The sequence below is a fragment of the Heliangelus exortis genome, chromosome 22 (assembly GCF_036169615.1).
Source record: "Heliangelus exortis chromosome 22, bHelExo1.hap1, whole genome shotgun sequence".
Lineage (NCBI taxonomy): Eukaryota > Metazoa > Chordata > Aves > Apodiformes > Trochilidae > Heliangelus > Heliangelus exortis.
This window is the reverse complement of record NC_092443.1, coordinates 9,454,670-9,466,283: the sequence shown is the minus strand read 5'-3', so window position 1 is coordinate 9,466,283 and position 11,614 is coordinate 9,454,670. Positions and strand designations below refer to the sequence as shown.

General features: G+C 48.9%; 1 long non-coding RNA gene across 1 annotated transcript; it reads left to right on the top strand.

Annotated features, from left to right (window-relative positions):
* The first annotated feature begins 9,082 nt into the window (after positions 1–9,082).
* Positions 9,083–11,274, top strand: LOC139806574 (uncharacterized). The gene is made up of 2 exons (XR_011730290.1): positions 9,083–10,960; positions 11,179–11,274. It is a non-coding gene; the product is annotated as an uncharacterized lncRNA (long non-coding RNA).
* Positions 11,275–11,614: the final 340 nt, after the last annotated feature.

Sequence of the window (11,614 nt, the reverse complement as noted above, 5' to 3'; positions counted from 1 at the left end):
CCTCAAAGAAATACCCTTCTTCCCTAGGATGAGAGCCAAAGTTACCCTCTGCCAAGGGCTAGGGCACCGGTGAGCTGGACGCAGGTGAAGGGGAGATGTGTGTTCAGTTTAATAACCTCATGGTAGTGCCAGAGCCAGCACTGTGCCTGACCTACATACACAGCCCAGAGCTCTCTGAGCACAATCGATCCATTGGCAGGAGAGCAAATGCAGTGGTGGGGGGAGGACCTGCCCTGCTGTGCCCAGCATCACCCCCCGGGGCAGCCGGGAGCTGGCAGCACTCTGGCTGTGTCTGTCTGATGGTTGGGATGAAGCAGTTTGTCCTCCTCCGTCCTGGGCACCACGTGCATCCCACAGCCCTGGAATCCCTGCCTGGGACCCTCCCATCCCAACCCTGGCACAGAGCAACCTGGACCTCCAGACACGTCTTTTGAGGTGTTTTCCTTTAGTCAGCTGGCTTCTGGTAGGGAAAGGTGCTGGTTTGGGTGTCCCTGGGACACCTCTAAGTGATGCTCATCAGGTTTGAGCTGCTAGGAAGTCAAAGGGTGTGTGCTCTTTGGCTCAGAAGCTGGGCTGACATCTTATGGAGCCTGCTAATGGATCATCGGTGGATTCCAGCATCCTCCCTCCCCACTTGTCTGGTTTATCCATCCTGGCTTCACACCCTTAAGCCTTTTCCTTTGACTCGTGTTTTAGCATCTTACACCTTTGGGCCACTCTTGCTGACCTCCCAGGTTCTGCTGTGGAGGACAGATGGCTGCTGCTGTCACAGGTTCTCTGTCCTGCAGCAGAGGTGGTGACAGGGTGGCAGCAATGCAGTGGCAAACGAGGAGGAAAGTGAAGACACCCTGCTGTCAGGTGATTTTTAAAAAAATTAAAAAAAAATAAATTTCCCCCCGAGCTCCCAAATGCTCACTAATTAAGAGCTTTGGGGAATAAAAATCCCATCTGAGTGCTGATGTGGGGGAGGACGGATGAACAGCCAGAGCTGGAGACTGCGGCGTGGGCAGCAGCGTGGAGGAGGATGGAGAGAGGCTCAAGAGAATGTGTCCCTGCAGTGGGCACCTCCTCTGGGACAAAAGCCAGGTCGTCTGGGTGCTGATGTCCCGTTCCTCCCCTCGGGCAATATCTTCTTTATTGGTTCTGTATTAGCGCTACCCACCCGGAGCAGCAAACTTTCTCTCTGGCAGTTAATTACAGAGCTCGTTAAACACAGAAAAACCAAACCCTGGTGCGGAATAAAGAAAAAATCAGGCGAGTTAGGAGGTGGGCAGAGTCTGGCATCGCCTCTTTTCCCGGCGGCGTTGCTTTGCTCCCGGGAAAGCACCGTGCCAAGTTTCAGTTTTACAGCGCAAAAAATGGATCAGAGCAAAGCGCTCCCGGAGCCGCTGCAGCCGTCAGACCCGGACTGCTCCGGGAGAGAGGGAAAACGCTGCTACCCCCCATCCATCCATCCATCCATCCATCCATCCATCCATCCATCCATCCATCCATCCCCTCATCCATCCCTCCTCCCCTCCTGCCGCCTGAGCACAAGGCTGCTAATTAGTAAATAAGGGATAATCCGATCAATTAAATGCTCAGCCTGAGGGCTGGAGAGGAGGGCACTCCCTGCTCTGCGGCAGGGAAGGGATGGAGGGATGGAGGGATGGAAGGATGGATCGGTGAATGGAGGGATGGATGGATGGAGGGAGGGATGGAGGGATGGATGGAGGGATGGAGGGATGGATGGAGGGATGGAGGGATGGAGGGATGGGTGGATGGATGGATCGGTGAATGGAGGGAGGGAGGGATGGATGGGTGGATGGATGGATGGGTGGTTGGTTGGTTGGGTGGATGTGCAGGGTCTGCGTGGGGCTGGGGACAGCTCTGGGTGTGCGGGGGGGGGCTGTGCCACGGGAACATCCTGGAAGCCCCAGCAAGGGATGCCTCGCTCACCCAAGAGTTCTCCCTCCCGGGTGGGTCTGTGCTTAGCTGGGCTGCAGGGAACCTGTGGGGTGGGATGGGTGCTCAGTGTGCCCCCCAGGGGGTGCTGAGCTCCCCCCGCAGGGCAGGCAGGGTGCTGGGGGTGGTTCTCAGGAGGCAAAGGGGGTTTTGTGCCCTGAGTGCTTGGGCAGGCTCCGTCCTTCCTCTGGCCACCCCTCCAGGGATGGAGGAGCTGGAGCCCGGGCAGACTGTGCCCTACCCACACCTCAGGCCACCCCTTTAAGCCCTCTCAGTGTCACCACAGGGGGACAAGGGTGGCTTCCCCACAGCCACGGGCTCTGACACCTCCTCAGCAGGGGAGGCAAAGAAGAACAGCAGGAATCCCCGAGTGCTCCCAGACTTGGAAATGCAACCTCAGGAGAGCAGCAAAAGGAAATTAAATTTTCATTTGATGATGGCGAGCAGGGTTCTCTCAGGGCTTTGCAGCTCATCTGTGGAACCCTGACCAGAGGGCCCCAGCCCTGGGTCCTGATCCTGATGCAATCCCCCTGTCAGCCCCCCCCTGCCCCCCAGCCCCCCCAGCTCAGCCCTGTCCCAGCAGATCCCTCCTACAAGGGTTTTTCTGAGCATCCCTTGCTGCTCCCTCCCAGCCAGCTTCAGCCCTGCTGAAACATTTTTCCACCAGCACCAGATTTCAGTTTCATGTTTTTAAAAAGTCATTAAAGAGAATTCCCCATGAAATTATTATTTCCCGCCTCTCCTCCCTGCCTTCACTCCTCTCTACTCCCAAACTAATCATATTAATTGAAGACTACAAACATCTTCCCAAGGCCCGAGGCAAATGTGATGTCAAACAACTGTAACTCTTCCCAAACTGTGCAGTATCACATCCACCTTCCCCCCTGCTTGTCTGCTCAGAGCATCCCTCTGACAAGGGGCTGCTTGTTGCAGTCTCAGAAGGTGCTCAGGGTTTTGAAACCTTTGATTTTATTTTTTTTTTAATTATTATTTTATTCTTTTCTCCTCCTTTGAGGAAGGAAGAAGAAAGTGCCTGAGGAAGGAGAGCTGTCAGAGGCAATAAGATGAAATCTTACTTTTGGCTGGCAGGGGGAGGGGGGAGGCCTCTCCCGTGTGTGGTGTTAACTGGGGAAATGGAAACAGAGAAGCGAGGAGGAATATTGGAAAAGTTATTCTGCTTCCTCTCAGCCCTGCAGGTAGGAAAAAAAACCCAAAACCCCCTAAACCAAATAACCTTCTAACCAAACCTGACAATAGCCACCTCCCAGGCTTTTATCCACTCCCAGGGTTTGATTCCTCCTCTCCCAGCTCTGTCTTAATCAATAGAACAAATCTCCTGTGTCACACCTCTCCCTGCTCCTCCAGCATTGATTCAAGCAACCATTTGCAGGGCTGCAAACCCCAGAACCCAGCAGGCTGTTCCAGAACACTTTGCTACCACTGCTCAGGGTGGATAAAGGAGAGGGAACAATATGGGAGATTTGTTACTTGGATGAGCAACCTCTCAGCATCGTATTTCCTCCATCACTGCCTTAAGCAGGGCAAAGGGAAACCTGAGATAAAGCCCCAAACACTGCTGAATGACATGGGATGCTGTGGTTAGCCATATACCTGCCCATATACCTATACATATACCCATATACCTACCCACACAGCAGCAGGGAAGATGGAGACAAGAGTTTTGGAACTGTAGAAAACAGATTTTGCAGGGAACTTCCCTCTCACAGATGGTGCCTGGGACCAGAGGGTACCCTGAGAGCATCCCCCCAGCCTGGGGATGGGGCTGGGCAGCCATGGGTTGATTTAACAACCAAGCCAAAAAAAAAAAAAAGCTGTGGCAGATCCATCCCCAGCACCCTCTGACAAGTTAAAGGCCTCCAGTTTATTAAAGATACATTCCTACCCTAATAAAAGCAGCGTTGTCTGGTGGCAGAGAGGCTGCAGGATGTTATGGTTGGAATGTTCCTTGGCCCTTGTGCAATTAAAAGCCCCACCAGCTGTGGATCTGCAAGAAACTATTTCCCCCCCCCCCACCCCCCCAACCAAAAGAGACAGACTTGATGTTTTCTGTGATCTCCATGATGTCACCAGCTCCCCTTTGATGTGTGCAACTGAGGAGCTCATGACTCGGGGGGGATATTTGTCTGAGCAGTGCTCATTAGATGACCCAGTAGGATGGAGGCAAGATTAATTGCAGGAGGGGAGAGACCAGTCCCTGCATCCATATTCATTAGCACATTAGGTCTTGGTGGCCACTGTGGTGAGCCAAATGCAAAAATAATAATAATAGGACAAAGTCACCTCCCTGAAGATTTCAATAATGGGACAAAAGGATGGATTGTTTTCCCCATTTCATGTGGGGAGGATGGAGACACAGAGCAATTAAAGGCTGGCCTTAGCATAATAAAGCAGATTATGCCACAAGGGGTGTGCAGTGGAGCCAGCCCCTCCTGAGCCTCCCCTTTGCTCTCACATTTTTATAACATGCTGAAAACCACAAATTTGCAGTGGTTTCCTTGCACAAGGCCTTCTCTTGGACTGGCTGGTGGCAAGTGACATCTCAGGGCTGGCTGGGAGCAGCAATGCTGAGTGCTGAGGTGATGGACCAGCCCATGGGGCTCATGGGGGCTGAGCAAACGGCCTCAGGAGCTCAGCTCTCCTCGTGCTGAGTCTTCTGACTCCAAAACCTAAGAACCAGGCTCCTAAAATCACTGGGAAACACTTTCTTGCTGTTCTCCTTCCCTTGCTCCTACCCCCAGGTTTCAGGCTGGGGACAAGGCTCTCCCATGGCACAGCTCCAATGCTCCCTGGGGACTCCTCTCTAGTGACCAGGATTTTCCAAGGACAGAAAAAAAACCCCCACAAATCTGCAGGCAAAATCCTGCTGCCCATCATAGCACCACCACAGAGGAACATCTTTTATGGAAGCCCTCAGATGTGTCACTGTGGGCTCTGGAGGTCCATGGAGGGCAGCTTGGGGCCCATCCTTCTGCCCAGGCTGGGTAGAACATTTATTTACCATTTGGTGGCTTCTGAGTTGTTGTTCTGACTGAAATGAAAACCACCCCCATGACAACAGGGAGGGCAGAGCCCAGGTTGTGGGAACAGGACGTCCCCTCTGCTCACACCCTTGCTGGGGCAAATACCTCTCCCCAACCACCTGCTGAACATTTCTGCAGGCATTTACCCTGCTGCAAGCAGCCCAGAACTGGATTAAGACAAGGTGAGTGTGGGGACAATGTGGAAATGTCTGTCAGGCCTACAAACCTGCAGGGCAAATTAAGCAATCATGTTCCCAGGACATACATAAAAATAAGTAAAAAACACTATTAATCCATAGCAACAAAAGGACATAGCATGGCAACTGCAGCAACGGCTGCAAAACAAAACAGCAACGAGAAGAAGAGGAGGGGAGAGTGAAAATAAAGCCCTGCTCTGTCCTTCTGGGGTTTTTCAGGTGAAAAGGGATGTTGGGTCACGGGCTGGGTGCTGGTGTGCAGGATGGCTGGGGGGTCCTCTCTCAATCCCCCTGTGCACAGCTCTGGGGGTGTCCTGGAGCATCCCAGGATGCCTGATCTGGTTTCCAGAGCTGGGAAGGGACTGGAGTGAGGCAGTGGCTCTGGCACAGGGAGGGGGTGACAGCATTTCCCAGGTGGTCCTTAGGGCACCTCTGAGTGCTGTGGGATCCCTGGGGGTACCTGAGCCTCTGGTTCAGCTGAGTAAGGCCCCAGGTCCTGGTGATGGACAATGGAAAGGGCAGGAAGCTGAGGATCTCAAGCCCATCATGGTTTTTTTTTCTTCCCCTCCCTCTAATTGCTTAATTTGAGAAAATCAAAGCAAAAAATGGTCGGTCCAGGAGGAAGAGTCCTGGGTAGCACCTCACTATCACTTCACAAAGGGCTGCTCCTGGCTGTTGGCACCACAGAGGAAAAAAAAAAGCCTTTTATCCCTTAGGACTGATGTGCTGTGGACTTGCTGGGTTAAAGAACTGAGCCTGGGAGCTCAGCCCTGCTCTGCTCCCACCCCTTGAAGTGATGCTTTCAGTTCTGGAGAGGGCAAACACCCCCAGGAAACCTTCAGCAGGATAAAATCAGCATCAAAACAAAGCTCAGCCCCTGGTTTGAACCCAGGTAACGATCTGCTGGGGGTGTGGAGGGAGAGGGGGATGGAAAAAGGAGCCCTGATGGGTGCTCATGCGAAGGGAGAAGTTTGGGAGTCAGGCTGGGGGCAGGAGCAGGGCTGGGAAGTGTTCCTGCTCCTGCAGGGATCAGGGAATGCTTCAGGGGGATGGCCGGGAGGCTGGGAATTCGGGAGGAGCCAGGGAACTGTGGGGAGAGCAGAAAGGGGATTGCATAAAGCTGAGTTCCAGGCAATTTGGCTTGAACCCGTGTTCAGTGGATCATTCATTGTTAAAAGGAGATTTTCCATGCTGTCAGAGCCAAAGCAAATACAGTGAGAACTTAATTAAGCGCCCGCCTGCTAAAATAATAATTTTCTTATGAATTGAGGAAGGGAAAGTACAATGAGAGATGGAGCTGATAAAGGAACAATGATTCTCTGGTGTGCCTGGCAGAAGTGCACAGGTAAAGAGCACAACAAAGCAGGTTTTTTGCTGGGTTTTTTTGCCCACTTTTTCTCTTGCACAAGTCTGTGGGTACCCAAAGCCCTCCTGTCCCACCCATCTCCAGCACAACCCATGGATGTTGGCTCCAGGGCTGCTCTACACAGGCCAAGGAATGGATTGGCTGAGTTACCAGCAGTGAGTGGAAATACTAAGGCTTATCTAGAGGAAAGAGAAGGAAAGGGGAAAAAAATAGATAAATCTGTGAATAACTGCAATTTTGATTCTGTTCTTGGTTGCTGGGGCTGGGGAGATGGGAGGCACCTCATCTGCTGGGCCTGGGGCCACTTCTGTACTCCCAGAACTTGTTAAGGGGGGCCCTGGGCAGAAAAAAAAAAAAAAAAATCATCTGGAAGAAAGCTCTTTGGAAGAAGAAGTGAGTGGTAATGTGATCATCATACAGAGAACACGGGAGAATCGTTTCAAGAGGCAAAGCTGGAAAAAAAAAAGAAAAGAAAAAAAGAAAAGAAAAAAAAAGAAAAAAAAAGAGAAAAAGAAAAAAAAAAAAAAAAAAGAGAGAGAGATATTGAAAAAGAGAAAGGTCTTGCACCATGCACCTGCAGGAGAGGCTGCCCGTGAGCGTGCGGAGCGTGCCTTGCACGTGTGTGTGCACCACAGCAGCACAGCTTGATCCCAGCCCTGCCAAAACTGCAGGCTTAGAGGCCAGGCAGAGGTTGCCTTTTAAAGCTTTCTAAATGTTATTTCCATTAAGAAAGGAAAGGAAGGGAAGAAAGGAAGAAAAGAGAGAAGGAAAGGAGGGAAGGAAAGGAAGGAAAGAAGGAAGGGAAGGAAAGAAGGAAGGGAAGGATGGGAAAGAAGGAAGAAAAGAAAAGAAAAAAGAAAAGAAAAGAAAAAAGAAAAGAAAAGAAAAGAAAAGAAAAGAAAAGAAAAGAAAAGAAAAGAAAAGAAAAAAGAAAAGAAAAGAAAAGAAAAGAAAAGAAAAGAAAAGAAAAGAAAAGAAAAGAAAAGAAAAGAAAAGAAAAGAAAAGAAAAGAAAAGAAAAGAAAAGAAAAGAAAAGAAAAGAAAAAAGAAAAGAAAAAAGAAAAGAAAAGAAAAGAAAAGAAAAGAAAAGAAAAGAAAAGAAAAGAAAAGAAAAGAAAAGAAAAGAAAAGAAAAGAAAAGAAAAGAAAAGAAAAGAAAAGAAAAGAAAAGAAAAGAAAAGAAAAGAAAAGAAAAGAAGAATAAAATTTTGGATGGATGGATGGATGGATGGATGGATGGATGGATAAAGGGCTTCTCCCTAGCAGCACCCCATGGGCAGGATTGCTCCCGCTCACCCTGCTCTGAGCTCTGGGGCTTCAGCGTCTTTTAACACCCCAGAAAGTTCCTTTCCACCTCTTCTGGGCTGTGACAGGCATCAGGGCACCAATGTAATGTAGAGAAATGGGGAGAAGAAGAAGCAGTTTGGAGCTTTTATCTTTTTTTGGCACTTGGCTTCATCTCAGCACTGCTGGCTCCAGTGATGTGACTTTTCCAGTTTGTCTCGGGGTTTGTGGGCTCAATACTTTTACACTGGGGACTCAAACCATGGAGGAAAGGTTAAACTAAACCCCTGTTTTTCCATTCTTTTAATAAATATGATTGTTTTGATGAAATTTAGTTTTCTATCCTCCAAGTTCAGATATCCTTTCTCCCTCTCAAAAACAAAACCATCCCAGAAACCAAAAGGCTGAATTTGGAACTTGTATTATTTGGCACTGACTCTTTTAGATACGTTGAACATTACTTCATGGCTGAAATTACAGAAATAAACCCACTAATAAAATAGAAACTAATAACTTTTACCCTCTTTGTCTTTCTATGGAAGGCAGGAATGGCTTAGTCTGCACAATAATTACACTGTATACAGGGCAGAAAAAGTTCTTGCCTCTTGCCATTCCCAGCCCTTCTCCACGAAAGGGGGGGGAAAAAAAGTTGGCAATAAATTTAAAACAGTTTTATTTACCTTGAACTACTCAGCCAAGAATGCACATTATTTAGGGACTGGAATAAAAAGCCATTCACTCTAGTTCAATTGGCCATTTAGTTCAATTTGTGTGTGTTACTGCAGGTAATTACTATGGTAATAATGTACTGTAATCTGGGCTGATTTGGAACTTGTCCTGTTTCTGTATTAATAATAAGTGCCATATATGTACTAATTACCAGTTTGTTACCATGGTTATTTGCGTAGATGCCGTGTTAATGATACCCTGGAAACATAAAGCAATCACATTTTTGAATTAAATCTTTGTGGTCTCTTTAGTGCTAAAAGCCCAATTCACATAAAATAATGATGAAGAAAATGAGATCACCGTGGCTGCCTTGCCAGCGAGCTGATTAGCTCTGCTGCATAAATATACCATTTTACCATACTGAAAAATTAGAGCCTCCAAAACATTTTCCATGGTTGCTAAGTAACTTCCCCAAGATTACATCACTTACAGGAACACAGGGTGCCAGATCTGTCATGCAGACGGATTTATAGAGCACCAACTCTGGGGAAGGGATGCTCGGCCGAGGGGGCTCTGCTGAACTGGAGGTGCCAGAGGAGAGGGGTAAATAAAGAGGCATCCCCCCCCCCCCTTTCCCCACAAACTCACACTCTGCCTCCTCGGAAGGAGCAATCCAGAGACTTTTATTTTTTAGCATTATTTAAAGCCAGAAGGGATCTCTGCTCTCCCTCCTCTGCAATAATCTCACTCTCCCAAGTCCCGTGCTGGCTTGAATCTCTTCTCCCTTGGAAACTCAACCAAGTGGAGCATTTTTGAGGATGATTTGTTGGAAATGTGGACTGGGAGGGACAAGAGAGGCTACTGCTGTGTGTCCCCATGCCCACGGGGGATAACTCCAAGTTTTCCAATGGGACAATGAGCAGTGGTTGTCCCACGAAGCTTCTCTCTGACATCTCACTTGCTCTGCCATTCCCACGCAGCAGCTACCTTGCTGGCCATACTGGATCTACATTACAATTAAAAATAGTTTATTGGCAACAAAAATGTTCCCTTTTCCCTGACGGCACAGCAAACAATGGGGCCTTCCTACCCTAAAATTAATGGCAATTCTTTAACCAGATGACACTGGGGCAGGGGCTGGGGAAAGCTGCAACAGGGAACCTGCGGGTCCCTGCAGACAGCAGGGAATAAGGCAGGGAAACCCATGGGTCCCAACCTTAAAGTGAGTCTGTTCCTTACTGCTGTGGGTAAAGCCCCACGGATCTGGAGCTCTTTTTCAGGTCTCCTGGGAGCAGCAAGACCCAGAGAGTGCAGAAGGCAGCGGGGTTTGGGTACCTTGAGGCAGCCAAAGGATGGAGCTGGGTTTCTCCCTCTCCCTGGCACGATTTGTCCAGGAAAGGAACAACCAGGTGGGGAAGAGCATCCCAGGTGAGTCTGCTTGAGAAAAATCAGTGTCCCAGACTGCAGGTACCCAGGAGGACCAACAGCCACTGCAACACCAGCCCCAAAACTCTTGGAAAATCACAGCATCCAGTTGCCAAGTGAAATTCCCAGCCCTTGGGTATCCCATGGAGGGGCTGGCTGAGGCACCACCTGCTGAAGGTGCCCCTGGTTTGTACCCAGTGAGGAGCTGCTGGACCATGGCTGTGGTGAGAGCAGAATTTCTCTGTTATCCTCCCTCTGCTTTGTCCTGAGGCCATCACAGCCCTTCCCTCCCCTCTCCTGCAGACCCCAGACCCATGCAGGGCTGCCATGTCATTTGAAAAGCTACTTAGTGCTCTTTCTTATCTGGTCATTATTTTTCCAACGAAGCCTGAGATAAGCAAAGCATAAATCAAAACAGAACAGAAGCCACTTGGAGCAGGTAAAGGATGGAAAAGATTTTAATCAGTGAAGCTGGGCAAGAAAAGCCAAAAAGAGGGAGAAGGGGGGAGAGAGGAAAGGAGGTTGAAAGACAAAGAAAGGGAGAGAAACACCACTTGTTGTTTGTGGGGTGAAGACAAATGTTTCCAAAGCCACATTTTCCACATGACTCCCAGTAAAAGCTCTTGGTTTGATTATTAATCACAGGGCGGTCTCCATCCATCACTCCATCCCTCTGTGCTTCCCAAGCTGTTTGATGTGCTACCTTCTGCTCTGCCAGCCCACATCCTCCCCCATCGGGCAGCTAGGACAGGGGAAAGCCCGGGAAGTAATTCCAATAAAGAAAATGAAATCAAATAAATAGAGGAGGAAATAAATAAGACGATTAAGAAAGCTTCTGCTGTGCTGGTTTGATCCCTGCCTCTCGAGGCTTCTGGAGAGCTGCTGACACCAGGAGCGTCTTCTGAAATGGATGGACTTTGCCTCTTGCCTCATACATCTGTTTAATGACCTCTCCTTGCAGGCACTTGACATGTGATTTATGGGATATAAATTTTACCTCTTTGCTTCGGTGTTGCAATCACCGTGTTCTGCAAGGTGAGAGCACCTCACCCCGCCAGGATGCCGCGCCGGCTCCCTCACCCTCCTGCTTGCCAAACTTTCTTCCTCTGGCCCTTCCTTTAAAAAAAACAACAGAAAAAAAACCCCATCAGATCTTTAAAAATATGTTTTTTCCTTTTTAAAAGAAAACTGCTGCTGACGCAGCCCTTGCAGCTCTCAAGGCTGATGGCGTTTATTTATTTTGTTTTTTTCAGAAAAAGAGAACAGCGGCGACCCAGCTGATTTCCTGCAAATAATAATAATAATAAAAACGTATATAAATAAATAAGTCCTTAATTCTTTTACTGGCATCTGTAGCCTCTAATTCATAAATTCATCAGGACTTTCCCAGGATGTCAGTTTTGGCAAATGAGCCCTGAGTTGCTTCATGCTAATGGAGCGGTGGGCTGCCTGACCTCAGGAAATAGAGAGGCCAAACATGAAAAAACAGAGCTGGGTTCAAGGCTGGGGCTGTGAACCCCAGATTTGAGGGTGAGGTCGGGAAAGGGTCAGGGAAGCATTGTGTGTGTGTGTGTGTGTGTGAGGGAGAAAACGCTGTTTTCTATTTAAAACCTTTCATGCCTCTGCCAGAGCCCCTCTCACCATTGTGTGCGGGAGCAGCCCCGGCTATTGAGAAACGCGCCTTGAAAA